The sequence below is a fragment of the Python bivittatus genome, unplaced genomic scaffold (assembly GCF_059951505.1).
Source record: "Python bivittatus isolate LINGU-HERP-01145 unplaced genomic scaffold, Pbiv_v1 ctg000480_np1212, whole genome shotgun sequence".
In the NCBI taxonomy this organism is placed as follows: Eukaryota; Metazoa; Chordata; class Lepidosauria; order Squamata; family Pythonidae; genus Python; species Python bivittatus.
The window spans coordinates 100,389,583-100,412,751 of NW_028277075.1; the positions used below are offsets into that span (position 1 = coordinate 100,389,583).

General features: G+C 39.5%; 1 long non-coding RNA gene across 1 annotated transcript; it reads left to right on the forward strand.

Annotated features, from left to right (window-relative positions):
- The first annotated feature begins 12,549 nt into the window (after positions 1–12,549).
- Positions 12,550–17,873, forward strand: LOC112540222 (uncharacterized). Its single transcript, XR_003084282.2, has 2 exons — positions 12,550–12,862; positions 16,379–17,873. It is a non-coding gene; the product is annotated as an uncharacterized LOC112540222 (long non-coding RNA).
- The last annotated feature ends 5,296 nt before the right edge of the window (positions 17,874–23,169 follow it).

The window sequence follows — 23,169 nt, forward strand, 5'->3', positions numbered from 1 at the left end:
TGGTTTCAATTTAGTAAAACACCTGATTTGATTAAGTGGCATCAGGTCTGAGCAGCCAAATGGATAGAGTCTCTCCAGAGTGATCTGTCTTCAATTTGACCTTTTAGATGTCTCAGTGGAGCATTCATTACTGTCATAACAGAAGTAAGATGCCTAATAAGTGTATAACCAAGAGTTATACACTAGCATTGAGTAAGAGGGGATCAATTAATGTTGGGACACTAACTCTGTCAACACGGTATGGTAAGGCTGCCTGCTGGCTCCCATTTGGCCTCTCCCCAAGGGAATCAGCAACTAGCCAAGATTTTATCAAAATCAAGAAATCATGATGCAAAGTCTGCCCCTTATGTACTTGTGTGTGATGTTACAACGCAAATAATAAAAGGGCAGAGTTTGCATTGCAACAAATATTGTCACTTTGTCCTCTCTGGACATCCAGTTTCCTCCCACTGTCAGGAACAGCAAAACCAACAAAATCAGGATGCTTTTTTCCTTACTTTATAGTTTTTTAAATTAGTAAATTAATATAACTAACTGAAACTACAGCATCCTGATAGAAGGCTGAGGTAACAAAGTATTTTGCCAATTTTTAAAAAAAATTCCCACATAAGGGTCAACATTTCAGTAGATACCATGAATGGGCATTTCACTAGGGTTTTAGAGAGGCCTTACATAAATGGCATGCAGTGAGCTGCTGGAATATGGCTAAAAAGAAATTAAAAATAAAATAGTGCCACAAGTCTCATAAAACAAAGCAAATTGAAATCTAGAAACTGGTTTATATCACAAGACAAATGGGCTGAAAGCTGGATACTATTGTCTCTGTTTGAATTGCATGCTACTTGGGAAAAAACATGCATTTTGGCCCTAAGTATACACAGGCTAATAAATTAATAATAAATAATATTGCTTCAATACAGCTACACAAATCATCATTCTGAAAAAAAATGGATAGCAACCATGTTTGCAAAATGGGATAAATAGAAATTAATTTCATATTGCTTTTTGGGCTGTGCAGGGCTTTGAATTTGAAGGCAAAAACATTCCTTGGGACACTCTTCTGCACACACGTAACACTGCTCCACAAATCCCCAAACCAATTGCGTCCCCTCTTGGGATTGTGCTGCAGATGTGCAATCCCGGGAAACGACACATTTGGTTCAAGAAGTTGCACCCAGGTGTGACATGAGCACTCCTGCCTGCTCCAAAGCCCCTCCTTGTTTGTAAATCCAATGCATTGCATAGCCCTAACAATGATCACAATAGTCTAGCAACCAGCTCCTGCAACCTTTTCATGTAGGATGGAACATCCTGTCCATGCTAGCCCGCCCCCCAAAATGCAGATGCTTACTTTGCTGTCTAAACCCAAGATCCTGGCTCTTGACTTTCTTTTCAAACTAGGATTGGAAAACAGGAGATTTTCTTGACCTACAAAACCTGACTCATATGGAAGTTAATAGTCAGTTGGGACCACTATCCAGAATATGGTGGTTAGTCCATATTTTTATTTCAAAGTAAACCATAGAGGTCCCAATAACTAAATCATAAAATGTACTTCAGCTTTTATTTAGTATATTATAAGAACCAGTCCTAAACCTTGGATTATCTCTTATATGTGCAGCCAGTTGTGGCTTAGTGCTAAATTCAAACCACATATAATAATATAAGGGTGGGATTTAAATCTAATAAATAAATAAATAAATGAGCCATTCCCAAACTGCTTAAAAGATCACAAAGAGCCCAGTTAATGTCTTTTAACTGGAGGTGTTAGGGCTGTCCTTCTAGAAGTATCCTTTCCTTAAACCAATTCCCCATTACACAACAGCGATGGCTACTTTAATAATTATTTTAATGACATATCATTTCAGAATGTGGAAGAAACATTTCTAAAGTGTTTATAGTAACCCTGTATGGTGCATTACGACTTGAGCATATTTCAGCTTGAATTAAAGGGTCTGCAAGTTTTAAGTAGGCAGAAAGCTAATTAACATACTGGCATTTTGCTAAGATACCTCTCACTACTCAGAAGCAACATGGAATATTAAATAGCCGCAGATGGTCAGGAACTGAATTCTATTTTTCATCAAAAAATGACGCTTCCAAACTCCAATGCGGTGCTGAGTCAGAAGACAAAGTACCACTTCACAGATCATTATTTCTTACCTGGGTCTCCTTCAGAGAATTCCCGCATCGGCTGGCTTTCAGTGTCTGATAAAAATACATTTAAAGCTCATCCTAGGATACATTCCTAAAGCGATGCTCTGACTGAAGCATCCCCGTAATGTTGCAATGCCTGATCCGATGAATGGACAGCTATTTGCAGCTAAGTCATCAAGAAACATCTCTGGTTCAGGTTTATTGTGGAGGGAGAGTTTTTACAGAGTTACAAAAGGTGACCAAAGACCCATTAAATTCTTCCATGGGACAGGACCATCTCCTGTTTCTGAGCTCCATGTCCTACAGAGTGAGCTACAAAAGATTACTGCTGTCAGTGGCCCAGTGCGTATATTATGTTTAACCATGGCTTTAATTGTGGTTTGTTAACTAGGTTGCAGTGGCTCAGTTATACTAAGATGTAAGTCCTAGTTTACAAATCACACTAGGTGGGAACACAAAGCATGCTAAGCCAGGCCCATCATTAACTGCAATGTGTAAACTGGACAAGTCTCTGAATGGGATCCCTTTCTTGAATTTTTGTCCCAGGAAGGCTATTTGTGTTCTCTGCCAGCATCCCACTGAAGTTACACAGAGATGCCACGCCCTCCAGGTGCTCCTTCCTCCACTTTGTGAATCGGTACTTCAAAGCAGGGGCTGTGAGGAGCAGAAGAAGATTCTAACCTCTGCCTACAGCAATGCTGCTGGCCTGACATCAGGGCTCTGCTCCTGGAACTGATGGACAGTGGGGCACTATTTATTTATTTATCTATCGTGTGTGTGTGTGTGTGTGTGTATGTATGTATGTATGTGTGTGTGTGTGTATGTGTGTGTGTATATATATATATATATATATATATATATATATATATGATGCTATACTATAGGGTAGCCTTGCATGGTTGGATCTGCAGTGATACTTGGGGGCTTATTCTCTGTTTTTGAGAGTTCCTTGGCTTCCATTCTGTGTGAATGACAAAGTCCCCCTAAGTTGTTCCCTGATGGAGTTTCCAGGAACGTCTCTTTAAAAAAAAATGGGTTTTATTTTTCTGTACTAGCATCTTCTCTTCCTGACTGAGACAGCATGAGAAACAGTTCTGTCAATGTAGCAACTCTGGTCCCAGCATAAAGTAAAGGAAGTCCCGCCAGGTTCTGAAGAGATGTTTGAACTTTTCTTTAATTCTTTAAATAATTTGAAACGATATTTAAGTCAGGATGAGAATTGGTTTGGTGTAGTGGTGAAGGCACCAGGCTGGAAACCGGGAGACAGTGAGTTCTAGTGCCACTTTAGGCACAAAGCCAGCTGGGTCACTTTGGGCCAGTCATTCTCTCCCAACCCTAGGAAGGAGGCAAGGGCAAACCACTTCCAAAAAACTTTGCCAAGAAAACTGCAGGGACTTGTCCAGGCAGGCGCCAGAAATCAACACTGACCCGAAGGCGCACCCCCCCCCAAAAAAGTCAGGATTTTTTTAAGCACAGGAGGACTTGTCCAGTATGTTTATGAGTGACTGGATTTGCACAGAATGAGCAGGGAGGCAAAGAGGAAAGAAATGGCTGTGTGTAACAGGAAAGAATTCATCTGACATAAATCAGAATCATGGTTTATATCAAATAAGCTGCATGTTGATGCATTAAGCCTTATTTGCTTCCATTTTGGCCCTCCTCCTAGTACAGCTACTAAATAAATCAGGAACAATTCATTTAATGTGCTGTCCTAACCAGCACTACTGGCTTGGAATCATAAAATAAAAAATAAACTTAGCTTGTAATCTCGGCCTTCTACCATTTGTGGTTTATTTACTAACAGAGAGGAGGTAAGTAAAATGAGCCAGAATGCTTGTGAATCCATCTGTACAAATATCTTTCAAAACCAATAAACATTCAACAATACAGGAATATTTCATTTAGTTTCTTCTTGTAGAGTTAATAACGTGTATCAAGAAAGCAAGCCCACCCAGGAGCAAGAGCTGGGGTGGGGGTCAGGAATGCTGTTTGACCTGGATCTCAAATCTGAACGCTATATATGTGTGTGTGTGTAAGAGAGAGAGAGAAACAGGAAGAGTAGAAAACACTTTTAAAACATTCAAATTATGCTTCACTTTTTTATCTCCATGTTGCCATTTTTATTATGCTCCAGACCTCAAAAACTGGGGAGGCCTGATCCCTCTGCTTCTCTGAGCAGGTCTGCGACTAACTTCCGGTTGCCATTTTTTTCTGCCTTTAGCAAGGCCAGGCACACACATCCCAAGTGAGAAATGGGCACTGCCTTAAAACCATTTGACAGCGATGACATCAGAGAACAAAACTGGTCTGGAACCTAAACTAATAGTTGCTATGGTTGCCAGCAGCAGCTCAATTAAGTTAGACTGTTTGTAGGTGGCTGGCTGGCTGTAGCAGTTGAATAATACGTACCTATGGAGGCGTTTGAGCCATGCAGAATTCTTTTCTGATCCTTTTCTTTTTTCTTCATTAGACTCATCAGTGGGTGGGAGTGTTTCCTAAGACTTCAGTTTTAAATAAATGTATTCCCTCCTGCCTAGGGTATTGGCTCCAAAGCATTCATTTCCCCCCCACCTCCTGCTACGTACCAATATAACCCATATAAGGTGACCAGTATCTGGGGCTGACTAAAGTGGCTTCTGATATTCTTGAGAACAAGAAGACTGTTGTGAACTTTGAGAACTCATCCAGACCGCCTCACAAGGACTGATAATGTAACAGGGTTATGTTCAGGCACCTAAGCACTAGGTGAGAAGATTTTTCCAAATCTGAGTGAAAAAAGGCGAGAATATGGAAACTGGGTTTAAAGACAGGCATGCACTTCTGAGTTCATACACAGTGGGCTAAGACATATTGTGGTTTTCTGGCTTTTGGCTTAGCATATTGCATAACCCAACCACTGTGGTTTGTAAACTTGGTTTATGGCTTTGTAGGTTGTGCAAACTCAGCCATTTGTGGCTTCATTAACAAACTGTGGGATGACATGTGTTAGTACCCACGATATAACCCAGTATATTACAGACCATAAACTATACCAAAGCATATGTAACAAATACTATATAAAAAGAAGTAACATCATTAATAAAAATGTTGTATTTATAACATATATAAGTAAAGGACCATTTTTGGATGTGAACAGAAATTTCTTAAGTTCAATGATTTTAAAACATTTTTTATAATAAAATCCATATATGCTGTTAAAAAACGGTCAGTTAACAAGGGGAATCAGCAGAATGATAAGGAAAAAGTCTAAAACTCAAACAGGTCTAAAAGGCCTGAACAAATGAAAAAAAACATTCTCTGCCACCATAGAGACCTAAGTGATGGAAAATCTCTTGGGCAATTTCCAGTTTAGTTTGCATTCAGCATGTTCCCAGTCAATCCCTATATCCAGATCAGAGCAAACATACATGCTATTCCATTCAGCTAGCAAAATATATAGTTTGATGTTTATTTATTAATCATAAACATCAAAATTAATCATCTGGTTAAAACAGGACAAAAGCAAGGAAAGAGAGATGAACAACAAGCAAGAGATTAAAAAGGTGAGGAGTTAATCTCAACAATCTACATTATCTAATCTATATCTATCAAAAGGCACAGAACTTTCCAGAGCCACTAGAAATAATACTGTGTATAATTAGCATGGACAATCCCAAAGAGGCAGGCCTTTGGTTATTCCAGCTTTAACCCTTTTAAATATATAGCAGCAGAAGAATAAAGACGGAAAGTAGGACACCGGGTGATTCTTCTTCTGTACTACACCATGAAGGAAACAATTTGGTAGATGGGGATGATGTATCCAGCACTAAAGACATCAGTTCCACTTTTGTAAAACACCATTGAGAAATTGAGACACTGAAATAGAAAATGACACCAACTTGCCAATACTGGGAAGCATGAAAACATGAGCCGTATCCTTGCTAGTGACTCACACAACGCTGAGACAATGTAAACCTTTTTTACTGTTAACTGGCACAGTGATGGTTGAACAGCTCTGGGAGACTCTCTTTGTCATTAGTGGAAGCCCTGCCATAGAGAACTGATTTTGGAGAAGATCCAGATGTATGCAAGGGGGATATTCAAGCTGTTTAGGTGTCAGCATCACAGTTGTAAATTGCGCTTGGTAACAGGCTGATTGAAAAAGAGCAGGGGCAGGAAGCATAATCATCAAGTAGAGGAGGCAAATGTTTATTATTAAAACAAAATCCAACATTTTTGAATGGATCCAAGTAATCAGCATCATTCAAAAAAGTCAGGAACTGAAGGACAACCCTCTCCTCCAAAACCTTTTCCAGAAAGTGTACCAGCTCTTTGTTGAAACACAGCTTGTGATCCAAGACCATTGTCTTTAGGAATGGTCTCATAACTATCTCCTTTAAGAAAGTTCAGATCACAACAGTTGTTCACTTTCTCCTAGTTAGTCTCTTTCAGGACAGGGCCTTGATTTGGTTTGAGACAAGGCAGGAACCCAACTTCCCCAAGCTCATAATTTGTGCTTGTGCTTGCTTTGGGCACTATTCTGAAAATGCCAGAGATACCAGCTTTATAATACAGAGGCAGTGGAAACTTACCTTCTATAATTCTTTCTCATTTTCTCCCATGGGAACCACAATGACACTTGCTTAATTAATACAGTGTGAACTGACAGGATGATCTACTCTTAGCTGGTGCATATTGGTTTTTAAATTAATTCTTTTTCTTTTCATATCTGCATGGAATATTTAGTAACTGCTTTCAAGAGACAGATCTGCAAGCTGAATTTAAAGCAGGCCTCTTTCACTTGTGAACGGGAGCTCACCTGTTGGGGGTGGCTGCCCATTCTGTCCCTTTGATCTGTCCCTGCTCCAAGGGAGAGTATTCTTAAGTCCCTAAGGCCATTGATCTCATCCCATTGACTCATAGGCATTGAGCTCTGTCCCACTGACTCATAGGTAGCATTTGGCTTTTTGGAAGGGAGAGGCCATCAAAAGTTAAGTAGGTTTTTTGTTTAAAAAAAATGCTGCTTTTAAAAAGTTGTAGTAGCCAAGCAGTGTGATGTTCAGGTAAAGAGTTAGCAATTATCAGTAATTTACTAGTCCCTATTTACAGAGGCACAGCCAGATCTGATAAATGCAAAACTTGTTCAACAAGAAGTTTTCCCTTCTAGCCAGCACCACCCAATCTGTCAAAATTCTTTCTAATTACTCCTCACTACACCTAACCTCTTCTCAGTAAGTATTACTACTCTAACAAACAGACAAGTTTGTTAACTTGCAGAAGTTAAGGTACTTGCAGAAGAACTCACTTAATACAGACTCTGATGGCAAACATCAATATCAAAGGATACTGAAAATGATTTCCTATATTTTTCTAGGTCACTTTTTAGCCAGGCTCCTCAGCCAAAAACTCTGACTGCGGTCGCACAATGTATTGGACCACAAGCTGCCCTCCACATTTTTGGTTTAATAGCTTATGTCAGTGTTGTCCAAACTTGGCCACTTTAAGATGAGTGGACTTCAACTCCCAGAATTCCCCAGCCAGTTGAAGTCCACTCATCTTAAAGTGGCCAAGTTTGGACAACACTGGCTTATGTGGTTAATTTATGGTTCAGTGCGACATAGAAGCCCAGAGAATTAGCTTCACTGGGTAACCATTGTTAAGTTAACCCTGCGTAAGCATGGGTGCAAACAACCACTGAAAGGAGAGAGCTGCAGCCTAACTATGTGCGTTTAATGAGGTGAATTTATCAGGAGCTTGAAGGAAAAGAGAAATTGCCTAACAGACGAGAAGAATAAAATAGCTCTAAACAGTTTTCATGCCTATTTTTGTAAGTGTTCTTTGCTGTTCTTTTAATAACAGTTTTAATAACACTTTTTAATAAAAGTGTTCTTTTCTTAGATGCTTTGAAGCCTCGTATGGGTTAAAAAGGAAGGGAAGGAATTCCTAAATAATAGGCACACTGATTTTTTAAAAAAGAAAGTTAAAGGAAGACCACAGAGAAGGGAAACATTACAGAAGAAATTTGATGAATTGAAGAGATGAAAGGCAAAGCTTGGTACTGATGGAATAGGATTTAAATTATATACTGAAAGACTCCAGTACTGGGTGGTATGGATAGATAAGAGAAAAATCAATGTTTGCAGCTGTGTTTTGAATAGACTTTGAAAATAGTTAAACTGCAAGGAAAAAAATAAAGCTCTCATTAACAGAGGTAAGAAATAATTGTGACAGCAATTTGCCTTTTCAGATCTGTCTTGGAATTCACCACAAAAGCGTTAGGCTGCAAGCTGATACACACTTAACGGCAAGTTTCTTTGAATTAAATGGGGCCTGTGGCTGAGCACACACATACAGGCATGTATTGTTCTAGTACTGGCATGAATTCCCCTCCATATTGACTCAAAAAGTTCTTTTATGACCATTGGGTCATTTAGTAATATATGCCAAGTTCTGCTAACAGATCATGACATACAGAATCTGAAGGTCATCCAATCCACATTTTATTTGGGGGGGGGGGGGGTTTCATTCTTTCTCCCCCAAATGAGGCTTTGAAAAATTCAGGTTGATCTTTTCATATTAAAATGCACTTGATTTAAAGAAGCCACTAGTGCAACATCTTTTTGCACTTCCTTACTCAAAAGGAATTACAAGGATGTAGGTCGAAACTAGAACTCTTTAGTGTTACTTACCATAACATACAATTCATCTGTCTGCAGGTAGATTTACTGACATTCTTTCAGCTGGATTTCTCACAATGCAAGAAAGGACTCCACTCTGCAGAAAGAAAATATTTTAACACTTTTATTTGACCACAAGGTGGGGCCCTTTAGCATGACTTTAGAAAAGCAGTTTTGCTCATCAGAATAGAATTGTGTTAAATTAAAATTGTACTTTGCTGTGAAAATTGCTTTAAGCCTAAACATTTCAGTAGACATAGAATGCAAACTGAAAGATAGAAAAAGAGGTTAGGATTTCCATTCAATTTTTATTCAGCTCTACAGGATCAAAGATACAAATGTGAGTAACTGTACAGTGTTAAATGTATCCCTTGGGTTTTTGTTTTTTTTCCAGTTTTACAAGTTTTGTCTCAGTGAGAAAGTGCTGCTGAAGATCACACTTTATCCCGAGGGATTAATTTATGGTTCAACACTGTTGTTTGATTTGTTTGTTCATTTGTTTTTAAAAATCAGGACTCAGTATGTGGAAGGAAAATGTAATAAAGGGAACTAGGATAAACAAAAGAAGGGGAATTTAAATTAAATTAGGACTGAAATCTCATATAGTGCAGAATCTCAGCAGCAACCACCCTAAAACAGCACTGCTGCTGAGATTCTGATTTTAACTTGACACAGCAACAATTGCAATACTTTTCCTGAAAGAAATGAAAATACCACCTAACCCCACAGTCCAGCTGAACAGAGCTAAAGTCAGTTGTGAATTCATTATGTGGCTTCTCAAGTTGATAGCCAGGAGAGAGGGATGAGGAATGATTGTCCTGCCTCTTGATCCCAGGTGAGATGCCAAACCGGACTTGAAGTCCAATCAGGAATGCGAGAAAAGCAGAGTTGGTCGCTTGGTACCATATCACTTCATATTTATTGCACGGTCATCATCATTATCATCAAATTTCAGAAAAAACAAAAACATTTGGTTCATCAGCAGTTCTTAAGTTTTAATTTTAAAACATCTGGATTACCATCTTATGGTGAAGCACCACACTTTGATCACCGGATTCTGGAATTGTCTCTAACATTTATCACAATATGCCTTTAAAACTAAAACAGAGCTCTGGACCAAATCAGAGGGCATGCAGGAATGTCATTTTAGTTGTTCGTTTCAGATGCGATGCCATGTTGTAATATTCCACTTAGGAATATGAACATCCCAAACTTTTCTGTATACGCTGTCAAAAAACGTTAGCGATGCTGCAAGATCCCTCTCTGAATATGCAGTCCGTATGGAAATGAAAGGGAAGGAAAAAATGGGGATCAGGTCTGGAGATAGAATACTGGCTTTAAATATTTATGGACCAGTTTCCAGAGACATATATGTGGGTACACATACATATGTATAAAAAAGGTACATACAAAAATGTATTCATATCAGGAATGTGCAAACCAGATGTTGAACTTGTGGAAGCCAGAACTAGGACTGAAGTAAAAACGTGGTCCCCATTCTATATATTAATGGTTCCACTGTATGAACATGTACATTAGGTTTTCTTTGTACCCTCAACCTGATACAGTTCTCTCCTCTCCCTTCCTGAAACAGTATTAGCTATAGAAAGTAGTGATCTTGTGCAAGCTTTAACTACTTTCACTCTGAAATGAAAAATGCTGTATTTAAGAGAAGTTTCATTGTTTAAAATGCATTAAATTCTTGCATCCCAAAGCATGTATATTGACCTATTGCAAAATATTCATATAATATATAATGTGTTGACAGACTTCTTATGAACATTTTTTGTCTTATCCCAATACATTTTCTTAAATGATATACAGTTTGAAATGCACATTTATATTGGATTCAGTATTAATTTGATTGAATTCATATAAGATATGCATTTTCCTTAGAGAAATATTGTCATATGCTTTTATGATTCTCTGCATTTTGATTTAAGACACAGCACATCAGACACCCCTTGTGAATGCTTTTCTCTCTTTTAATTCAACAGCAGTCCCCTTTGTTTGGTTTCTCTGCTCTACTTCTGAGAGTCTTGCTCCAGTCTTTCTTGGAGCCAGCACCAAACCTTGAAGAGTCAAAGCTGTCTAGATCTATCTTGGCCTGCTAGCTGTTAACCTTCCACCTCTCTTCCTTTCTACTTCCTGGAGCTCCACCGGTCTCTTCCTTCATACCTGCTCTGCAATAGACCCCCTTTCCTATAGGAAAGTACGTGATATAATCTATTCTCAGGATTCTGATTTCAGCTACAAAGAACAACATACTATGAACAGGAGCACTCGTGCTGAATTTCTGTGTTCATTTTTTACCAGAACAAACACTATATGAGCACCTCCTGCAGAACCACAATGAAACTTTCTCATATTGCTCTTCAGGGTATGGTTCAAGTTAAATAAAAATACAGAAGATTGTAAAGTGTTAACGAGTGATAGAGCAAAAGTAGAACTACTAAGCTTTTATTTTGCTATAATCATGTCCTTGTTAGCCTTATCAGGTAGACCAGACAGGAAACACAACCAGATGAGCTAATTCTACTTTATTGTAAGGCTACATTAATAGAATTTTACAGGTCTAAAAGAACAATTCTCTCCCTGTCTCCTTTACACCCCAAGAAACTAGGGAGGGTCTCTTCTGAGCCTTTGCCCCACCCACTATCCAGCTGTGGGCTATGCTGTCTTTTATCTTACCGTTCCCTAGGCAGCATCTCTGGGCCCCACCTCCCAAAGTCATTCCCACATACAGTACCATTACATCCCCACAAGAGAAGGTGTGTTCAGTCTGGAAACATTTCTCAACCATAAAAGGCTCTGCAGAAAAGCTCATTCTTTACTGTCCTCCAAAAAACCCTAGGAAGGGTGCCATTCGGATCTCTGTAAGTAAGCAGTTCCACCATATAGGAGCATGGGCACTTGTACTCCAATCAACTCCCCTTGTGCTCTCCTAGGGGAATGGTCATGTGCCAGCCCTGTAGCAGACCACAACCAGGCTTGGTTTTTTTCAAACATTGAAAGCTTGGCCATGGCCTCCATGCCCGTGTGCCCCAAAGTGGCTGCCACTTCGGCCTCCACTGTATTTACACCACTGGGAATGTGAAAGTCATAGGAGTGCAGTGGTCAGCCTTTTAGTGGCCAAGAGCCATATTGAGCTTTGGTGAGGACTAAAACACATGGTACTAGGACCATATTACACATGCGAGTGGGTTTGCATCGGGGGGCACTAAGGGAGTTTTTTTGTTTTTTAACTGAGACTTGCATATTTGAGTCCTTGTACTACTTCTTTTGTTTTGATTTCCCAACTCAAAATGGTTGGGATGGTAGACTCACCCTTGGCATCATATATCTCAATTTCAGCAAAGCATCTGGCAAGATCTTTTCCTATTATATCCTTATTGAACAGATGGTTGCTATTTATTTATTTGTTTCTTAAATTTATATCCCACCTTTCCATCAGGAGGTCAAGGCAGTGTACATAATATTCTATCTTCTAGTTTTTATCACAACAATCCTGGGAAGTTGGTTGGGCAGAGAGACAGACTGGCCAAGTCATCCAGTGAGTTTCCAAAATATCTTAGTAAATCACAAACATGTCTACTGATAGTGATTTTTACTGATTTAACTCATCTTCTCAAATCATGCCAAGATGCTCAGCCAAAATGAGCTGGGCTAGCTTGTGGTTGATTATGTCACGTAGATACAGCCATGAAGTTCATTTTGGAAGGTCACTTGTAAGAGGACAGTGACAAATTGGAGGACATAGGATGCAGAGCACAGGATGGGGGGGTTCTGGAATGTCCAGAAGAGCTGGCTATCTTATTGTGGCGAAATTAAATAGGGACAAAGCTAACTGACAACATTTGTTGCCTAAAGGAAAAAATGCCACTTCGATAGACCTTGTACTGAAGTCAGCTGGACTGGCAATAGGATAAGGGTCTTCATACATCTGAAGGCAGCAAGTGTGAGTGGAGGCATCAAGGAAGGGCTGTGTGGCATTCACCTCTCTAGGAGAATCTCTCAAAGGTTCCAGATTTGCCAGATTATTATTTCTGGTAATGTTTAACAGTTTTTATTTTTTTGTAATGTTTAATTGTTAATTGGGATTAATAATGGGTTGCCATCTTGGGTGATGATTAATGGTTATTTTTTTAAATTCATTTGTAATGTTTAATTGTCAATTGGGATGAGAAGTTGATTATGAAGAGAGGGATTAAGGGGATTATGTTTAAATGGAAAGGAGGACTAAATGTTTATGTTGCTAGTTATGTCTGTTAATCTTTACACCTTTTGTTGATTAATAAGGAGAGCTGAGGATTTAGAGATGGGTTTATAGAAAATGGGGTGAAGTATGGATTAAAGATGTATTTGGTAGTATTTTAAGAGACAGTGATAAGCTATTAATGTTGTATATACTTGCTGAGAAGGAAGGGGGAAGTTTCTTCTTATTACTTTTTTTTTGCGGAGGGTTTTTTTCTTTTTCTTTGCACTTTCTTATATTATTTTTAATGTGTTTTTGTATTTGGCTTTTGTATTAGTTTTATTTGTTTTATATAATCTTCAATAAAATTATTTACAAAAAAAAAAGAAAAGGTTCCAGATTCGCCCTCCAATGTCCACTGTCTGAGGCTGTTAATTTACCTAACAGTACAGCTGGCCTTAAAAGACTATTGTGCAGAAGAGAGAGCAGAGGTGATCTCTCTAATTCCAGAGGCAGGCCTAGATTCAATGACTGGAAATTGGATGGAAAGAGATTTTCATCCGTGTTAGAAGAAAATTGCTAATAGTGAGTGCTGCTCCACAGTGGAACATGCTTAGTCACTTGATAACAACTTGCTGCATTCTTTAAGCAGACACATTCTGTTTTTTTCTATCATCCTTGATGTCCGTATGTTTAATCAGTAACAGGATGACACAGATCAACAGAATCACTATTGGCCTAATCTGGCCTTGAGAACATCAAATATTTTTTTGCTATGGAATCTGGCAGCTGCAAGTTTCTTTTGCTTCCTGCTGTGGCTGGGAAGCTTTGCAGTAAAGGCAGCGCCCTCAGGGTGTCCTCCTGACATAACACATCTTTCCTTCTTTCAATGTGCAGCGTAATGAGAATGTAACCTCAGAAACCCCTGATAAAAGCACCTGAAGTAAACAAGATTATTAACGGCATTGGTGTAGGCATATGTCTGAATACATTGGCTTGATTTATGGAGTTAAGCAGTTATTAATACTCATAACTGGCACATTCACAGGATAAGCCACTTGCAAACATTCCTGAGCTTGCACCAGAGCAATCACAGGCTTGCTTGTTCAAGAGGCACCTTTTTGTAAATTAAGCTGTTTATTCTCTCCTCCAGTCACCCGGTGGGTGGCCTTCATAAGAACTGAGAAAGTCAGCAGTTATTATAATGGAACTAAAGGCTGAAAGGCTACGTTTATCTCTCTTTCCTCTTTTCCTTTGAAACATTCCAGGGTGTGTGCACTTCAATACAGAACATTTGGCATATACCAAAGGCTCTTTAAACCCTCGCTGACCTGAGGAGGAGTTATTTTATAGCATTTGGATTAGTTTGAGAATATAAATGCATCTCCTGTAATATTTATGTTACCCTTGAAGCACATACACTCTGCTTCTGAGCAAGGGGGAGTTTTTTTCCAAAAGCATTTTGGACTGTTCAGAGGGTACTAGAGTTAATGGAAAAATTTTAATACTAGTTCAGATAATTAGGCTAAATGTTCTGGGGGGACCAAATGAACAGCACTGCCTACATTTGTTTTGAGCCCAATGTTTTCTTCATAGGCAGCAACAATAAGCTACTGATTCATTGAGCGTAATACTGTTATCTGAGGTCTAGCATATTTTCAGCTAGTATAGGAGTACCTAATCCACAGACTGTGTGTGTCTGTACACAGGGCCTATAGCCCGTTCGTCAATCTGTTGACAAAATTGGAAATGAGCTTGGCTGCCAACGTTTGGCACCATGACTGAAAAAAAAGGTTAGCCACCCATAAGCTAGTAAGATAGTATATTCATTATATCTATATGATACTCATCTCTTTCAAGAGAGATGACATTCTAGAGATCTATAGAAATTTAGTCCCAATTTATGGATTTATCCAAACATAACTGTGTTCCCATGAACTCCACTCTAACTTCCATCCTTGCTACAAGAACTTCCAAACCCCATTCTGGGATGTATCTTAAGCAACTTGCTCAAAATACAGACTCTCACAACAGCTAGAAAATTGAAAGTAAAATAAAGTTGACATAACAGAACAGCAGCAATAGACAAGATTAAAAATAGACTCCACCAAAATGAAAAGCTTTCTCAACAAACTATCCATTTTTCCCAAACTGACAAGATAGCATGTTAGAGAGAGAAAGTTCAGTCATGGTGAAGACCCGCCTTATTTCACCCACAGCTCAATACATCAGGGAACTGTAAGCAGGTTGACCTTTGATGACATCTGAGCTCATGGGGAAAATATAGGAAAAGTCATTTCTTGGTATGACCCAGCCACAGATTATCCTGGCCTTCATGGATAAAGTTTAAGGGTTAAAAACAAAACCAACATTTTGAATTGAATCCAGAAAACAACTAGTAAGCAGGGCAAATATCTAAGTTAGGTGCATTATGTTCCATGTAGAACTAGAACTTTGTATCCCCCAGTTCCTAAATGTTCTTTCAGATCTGCACAATAGAAAGCTTTTTCCACAAGTTCCATTGCCTTGGCACGTGACACAAGAACAAGGTTAAGATAACGGATGGTCAAAAGCAAGTAAGAATTAAGATAAATGTACATTTTTAAAAATTGATAGGCAATCCTAATCTAAACCTTTTGCGGGAGAGGGAGGGTTAATTGAAAACAGAGCCAATGTCTGGAAGGAGGGAGAAAGAATCTCTTTAGTGTGAATCTGTCATGATTAATTATGGTGTAAATATGCTGGATTCTAGAAGACAAAAACAGGCTATAGCTTAAAGAATAGCTTGTAATCTAAAAACATTCTTAAAATGGGTTTAGATATAGAAGCAAGCCACAGTTGGACAGGTTACTACATGGCTTGTTATGTGCCAGAGCAGCACATGTTTTCATTCAAATACAGGGTATTTTAGAACTAAATCTTATTTCCACATCATTCCAAGTATTGTTTACTGGGCCAGAGTGTCCTGATAGTTGGCCCAATCTTTTGTCTTTTTTTTTGGTTTTCTTCTGAAAGATTACAAAAGGATTTTGGAGTCCTAGTTCTAAAAGCATCGGTACTTTGCACTTTTGATCCTTTTGACTACTAAGAGTAGGCAAGCAAGGGACTCCCTCGTTGTGTCTCTGTGTGTGTGTGATATTATTAAGTGGTCCCTTTCATCCTACTTCCTTGGACAAGAACAGAATGAATGAACTGTAGGATTCCAACCAGGGTTACCTCAATATTTTCCCTATAAAATTGTTAAGGGCCCAGTGAAGGGGAGATCTGACCACATTATTTTAAAAGGTGTGAGAATAGGGTTATCATCTTTGGAGTACAAAAATCTGACATCAAAGAGTAAGATTCACCTGTATCTCTTTCTGACTTCTAGTGGTCATCAGGATTTTTGGAGCCCAATTTCTAGAGAAAGCCAACAGTATTCCGTATGGATGTGTCAAGACTGCCTCCAAGGAATCCTTAGATGAGAAACAGTTGCTGCCTCTGCAGGACCAAGAATCACTGGGAACAGGGGAATCACACCACCTGCTAAGGAAGAGCTGGAGGCAAACTTCTCCAGGAGTGGAAATATCTGGAGATGAGAAGATATTTGCCCCTGCCTTTTCAGTCCTAGAGAGGAAAGATCTCTGGCTGCAAATAAGTAGCTGAAGTTGAGCTGGCAGGAGCAGGACTGCCAGATGAGTTAAGCAACATCTACGTGGAGACACCTGCTAGGCAGATTTAATCAAGCTTGCTGTACATTCTAGTTCTTGCTTGCTACTAAAAACCTTGTCCAGTGCATCTTGAATGTCCACTGTATGAGTCCAAAACTGTGCCTCAAACCTTTGGACTACCTTATCACATGCACATACCTTTTTCCCTTGTACTAAGAATCTTGACATGGGTCAGTTTCAGACCTCCAGTATACTTTAGGTAAGCTACTTTCCTTCTCTGGGCAGATCCAGACTTCCAGTTTACACCAGGGCAAACACAGGCCACCATGATTTCTGGTGGGCAGGAATGCATGGTATCATCCTCAACCCACCTCCAACCAGCAGCTAATGCAACTTCTGTCAATGTTTCCTGGTTCGGTGTCAAATGTAGTGTTATCCATCTTGCTCTGGCTCAAGCTGTAATGTCCAGTTTGTGTGGTGCACTTCAATTTCTTATAAAAAACCTGTCCAGTCCAATTGGCTACTGCAGCCTCTGGCAGGAATGCCCCCTCTCCTTTCTAGTTTCTGCCCAGCATGGTTAATGTGCTCTAGGATGCCAGACTCTGTGGTCCTATTGCACAGACCAGACCTGTGAACTATGCCAATCGTTTATTTTGTTTCCCCTTCTTTAAAAAAAACAAATACCCAGCAAACAATGGCATGTTGACCCTGGGCTTCTTTGTTTCAGTAAGTTTACCAGTCAGCTGCTGAAAGATGCATTCCACTTTTTGGTTCTCTGATGTCTCAGCCTCTGGAAGAGACACTTTTTCAGAATCCCTGACTAGTGAAATCCTGTACCCACTGGTTTTCACAAAGATTTCAATAAGTCATAGTTACCTGTGATAACCTCACCACTCACCCCCTTCCATTCTACAATGCTAGGTCAAAATAGTGAAGTTCTATTCTATTCCAGGAGCCCTATAGTATTATTATAGTACTGTCATATTGTACCATAGGAAGATACTTCAACATTTCATCATATAGTACTATTGGATTAAAGAACTAAATATTTCAGTGTTTCACTGTAGAAACTTTGGACCTCTCAAGGATTCTATTCCTTGGGTTATTTACTGGGTCAATGTCCAAACTACGCACTGTGTAAGAAAAAAAGAATATCGGGTGATACCATTGATGAAACAATGAAATGATAAATATACATGATGTGTGATGGCCAAATGATTTGTTCATCATTTCTTCATTTCCTCAGTGGAGTACATGGAAATTAGAGAGCCAAAAATCAACTCAGCCATCATATGTCCACCCATAGGTAGGGCAATATGATGTTTCAGTGAGAGGGAGGGTACAGCAGCAAGGGGATTGTCTAGGGGGACTCATAGTAGTCCACAGTCTAGACTAAACACCTGATCAGTCTGATCAGTGCTGCCCAAGAATTGCAAACCAGATGGGATTTTCTTCATCTTATGCATGGGAGCAGCTTAACGCTGCAATAGAGGAAGGATTACCCTTTGTTTCTTTTCCTGTCCCTTCCTTGGTTCCTCTTGCCTCCAGACCAGCTGCTTCACTTCCAAAGGGATTTATAACTATTGTGACTATAAAAGAAAACAGGAAAGAGATTTCAGGTGGGTGAAAACTGAAAGATCTGAATCGGAGCTGTGGTCCTTTAAAATAGAGATTCTTTTCAGAAACAAAGGAATTAGCACTTAGCAGTGCTTCCAAAGCCAGAGATCAGTATAATTCAGGGATGGGCAAAAGACTTGGGTCAAGTCTATCATTTCTAAAGTGCGCCTTGTTAAAAGGCTCTGGAATAAGAGCCTAAAAGAAGGATCTATGTATAGATCTGTGCAAAGAAGAATCTATGCGTGACATGCTTATCTATACTTGTTAACAAGATGTTGAAGGTATCACGCCAGGTAAAAGTTCAAGAGGTGACTCTGCCTGAAGCAGTCTTAATTGGATTGATGTTAAACAGTCCCCCAGAACATTTTGAAAATATTAGAAGTGAACACACACACACACACACACACACACACACAAGAAGAACAGTGTTGCTTACTTTTAGAAGGAGAAGTAAAGCAACAGGACCAAGCATCTAGGTAAAGGGGGAATCAAAGCAGCAGCAAAGAATTAATGGTAAGCTCTGGACTAGCCAATGAATCTGAATAAGAAAGAAATGTAGAAACTGAACTTGAAATGAGATGCTGAACAAGACACAAGTAGCTCATCCTACCTGAAAGAATTTCCTCCATTACCAAAGTAGAGGAAACACAAGATGCCTCCATGTGGCAAGAGAAGGGAGGAATGCCAGGTGGTGAAGCTCATAAATAAGGAGTTGCTCCAAACAATGTTATTAAGCCTGTACATAAGAATTGTATATGAGTATTTACAGAACTACCCGCAAGAAGACAGAATGTACAGGCAAATGGCTTTTTAAAATCAAGTTTGATGTGAAGTTGACATCCAGCAATTGGAGGTCAGATTACTAGCCAAGAGATATTCCCCAAATAAGACAAAGATTATGATGAGAGATTTGCTCAAAAATTCCATAAAGCTGCTTCTCCATAGAACAGCAGCAAGGTAGATGCACATAGCTCTCTTAGATGTGAAAACTGTCTTCTTGCATGGAGAAATCATGAAAGAGATTTAAATGGAGTAACCACTAAGGTTTTAAGAGCTTAGAAAATAAGGTCATTTATGCAAGCTTCCATTTATTGCCTGAAATAAGTAGCAAGAGCTTTGAATGAGAAGTTGAACCAAATGCTGCTTAAGAAGTAGTTCATGTAAGGAAAATCTGTCCCCTATCTATACTCAAAACTCAATTGACAGATGGTCCTTTATTCTCAGGTATGTAGATGATGTGATTATATGCCATCGGGGGAAAGAAAATAACCATGAGATTGTGAAGCATCTAAACAATGAGAGGTGAGAGATCTATAACCTTGGTACTCAGATAGAAAAAAGGATGGAAGTGATCTTCAAAAGCAAAAGATAAAAAGCCTTCTGAAGTAACAAAAGCCAAAAACTTTGGTGCATCAATGAAGATGAACTTCCTAAAGCAGGATAAAAATGATAAGCTTCTATCAGATAACAAACAGCACAGAAAGGCAATTGGACAGCTCCTATATATACAAGATCAAATATTGCCATAGCAGAAAAGTGAAGGCACCAACTAAAAATGATTGCACTGGAGTCAAAAGCCTGAAAAAGCTATCAGCAAACCGTAATCCCAGACTGATATGACATATATTTGCAGATCATAAGTCTACAAGTAGATAGCTGCTGGTTCTTCTATAGAGATGGAGCAATCAGTTGGTCCAGCTGGAAGCAGTTTGTCCAGCTGTTGTTCTTCCATCCACAGAACCAGAATATGTCTAAGAGATGCAGGCATGCCAGGAATGCGCACGATTACACAAATTGTTACTGGACTTTGGAACTGATGAACCAAAGTCTACTGAGAAATTTGTAGGCAGCCAAGGATTTATTCAGTTCTCACTCATCGAGAAGACTAAAGCTCAGATGAAGTTCATTTATGCACAAAATATGCAAGAGAAAAGGCTTGTCAAGATAAAGTCCTGTTCCTTAGAAGATAATGGCAGATGATCCTTCTGCTATTGAGGGACTGTTACCAGAATCTTCAAGATAAAATGAGCTGTCAGTTGGTGCCAGAGATATTAACCTGAAGATATTTTAGAAGTATCCACTCTTTGTACTGTTTGCCCACTTTGCTGCTAGAAGCATTATAAGCAGAGTTAACAATCAAGAGATTCCACCTTGGGATTTTGTTGTTGTTGTTGCTGTTGTCTTTGTTCTACTTTCCCCAATTGGAAGAGTATTAAACTGTCTCTTTCAACTATTTCCTAGAGGAAGAATAGAAAGCTTCATCCTTCTTTATCTTTCCCTCCTCTTGAGGACAGAAATTTTAAAGTTGCAGACCTTCTAGCCGTGGTTACTTCAACATTCTCTCTACTAAGGTATCCTAGATTCCTATAGTTACATAGTGAAAAGCTTATACATCTTATCCCCAGGCCAAACAGATAATGCAATGGAAGTGCTGACCCTGAAATCTGTCAGGGTATGGATGGGGAGGAACATACTCTGACTGAATGCCTCCAAATGGAGTGGCTTTGAGTTTGTGGTGTGAAGGATTCCAGGGAAGTTCCATCTCTGACTCTGAACAGGGTTGCACTCCCCTGCTTGGAAGGGGTCTGCCATTTCAGAGTTCCTTTAGACCAGAGTTTCTTAACCTTAGCAACTTGAAGATATGTGGATTTTAACTCCCAGAATTCCCCAGCCAGCTGGTTGGGGAATTCTGGGAGTTGAAGTCCACACATCTTCAAGCTGCTAAGGTTGAGACTCACAGCTTCTGCTTAAAGAGCAGGTGTGTGAACAAATGTAGATCTGGACTTAGGAATGGGGAAGAAATGAGTACCTTGAAGGAAGGAGTTTCAGAAAAGATTGCTCACTCCTGAAAAAGAGGAACGCATATGAAGGAAACCCCAAATAACCATGCCATTATTTTGTTTGGTATAAGATGATATAGAAAGAAACTTTGACGAGCTTTTGAGATTCTATTATTTTATCCTACAACAATAACAAACATGCCTGAGATTCCTGCTGTGTCTCTTTCTTGACCTTGCTATCCTGAAGGGATGACATCAATCTTGAAAGTCTCACTACTGTCTCATCAAAGAGGCAGTGGACCTTGCCTTCTAGAGCGAGAATGTGGTGACAGGTCCTTGAAGCATACCCCTGTCTGCAGACCAAGCAGCAGAGGCATTACTAAAGCATGTACAGCAGGTAGATACAAAAGTAACACACCTGCTATTATACAGTCAGCACAGCATGTGGGACAAGGCTTACCTCAGCCAGGAATGGCCTCCACAAGTTGCTGCACAACCAGTATTGCTCCATTCTCCTGGTAACCCACTGGAGAAGTTTAGAGGGGCTCAAGATCAATTCCTGACTTTCATTTTGCAGTGTGAGTTGCTTATGGTGGACCAACAAGTGGAATTTCTATAGGCTGAACTAAGGTCACCTTTGTTCTTAGTCTGCTGAAAGAAGAGGCAGCCAGATGGTGCTGCTCCGTAATGATGCATTGTTAGATAATTACCAGAACTTCATGCAAAGATTTAAAGCTGCTTTTGATGGTATACCCAGAAGAGCAACCACAAACGAGGAGATCTCACAAGTTGAAGCAAGGAAATCATTGAGGTTGTGAGTACATATCAGATTTCCAGTTGTATGCCAGATGTATGCATTGGAATGATCTTGCCCTGACTGGCCAGTTTTCAGAAAGATGTTCTGATGAACAGAGGGATGAATTAGTAGGACAGGCCATACTAGAGAATTTGGAAGAACTGTTTCAACATTGTGTTAATTGATGGGCAAGTGGAAGAGCTAAGTTATGGAGGGAATAATAGGGGGAGGAAGTTTTACAACCTTTCATCATCCTACCCCCCACCTGATTGCCTCCTTGCATCCATCCTTGTTTGCAGTGGAGAAATAAAGAAGGGAGATTTTGGTTTATGCTTTTACTATGGAATTCTAGGGAACCTTCTCCTGGCTTGTCCCACTGAAGTTCTTTCTTTTGAATCAGCTGGAAAGTGCTGCATCTGAAGAATTGCAAGTCATCTCATGAGTAAATGCCCAAAAGTATTTGGGAAACTTCATAGGCTCCCCTCCCAAGAGCTCAGCAGGTGGGCTTTCAGACAATTAAGAAGAGCTTAGACGGCCAACAGCAGGCAAGAACATTTTATTATCCCTTTACTCTTTGCACCCCACCAGCATAGAAATATAATCCTGTGTTCTTACAGACTTTGGCACACCAGCTAATTTCATAGATGAGACTAGGGCGGTCAGTTTGGGTGGCCCACATATTTATTAGAGAAATATGCTAGTTGCGACAACTGACAGATAATCTCTTTAAGCTGGTTCTATATGGCAATGTACAACTTTTCTGAAGTTGAAAATAAATGATCATACAGAATGCTTGTCCCTGTCTATCACAGCTTCCTTGCATGTCCCTACTGTCTTGGAGATAGACTAGGTACAAACACATAATCTGGATATCCATTAGGAATAAGGAATTATTTCTTTTTCCTCTCAAAAATGTCAACTACACCATTTGCAGGTATCAGACTCTTTCTTCTCTTCCTCCCATACCACTGCCTGGTTCTCCTTCCTTGTCAGAAAAATATGCAAATTTTGCTGATGTTTTGGGGAAAGAAGAAGTAGCTATCATATCTCATCATCAGGCATCTGAGTAAACCATCAACTTGAAACCTGGAGCTCAGATTCCAGATAAAAGGTAATATCCCAGGTCTATTGTAGAGTTAGCTTCTTTGAAAGAGTTTCTGGATGACAGTCTGAAGAAAGGATTCTTTTGCCCTTTACTGTCCCCACAACTGCTCTCCCCCCTTTTTATATATATAAAAAAGTAAAATAATTATGCTTTGAGCCTGTTTATAATTATGGGCTTCTGAAATCTGTGACCATTAGGAGCCACTATCCACTG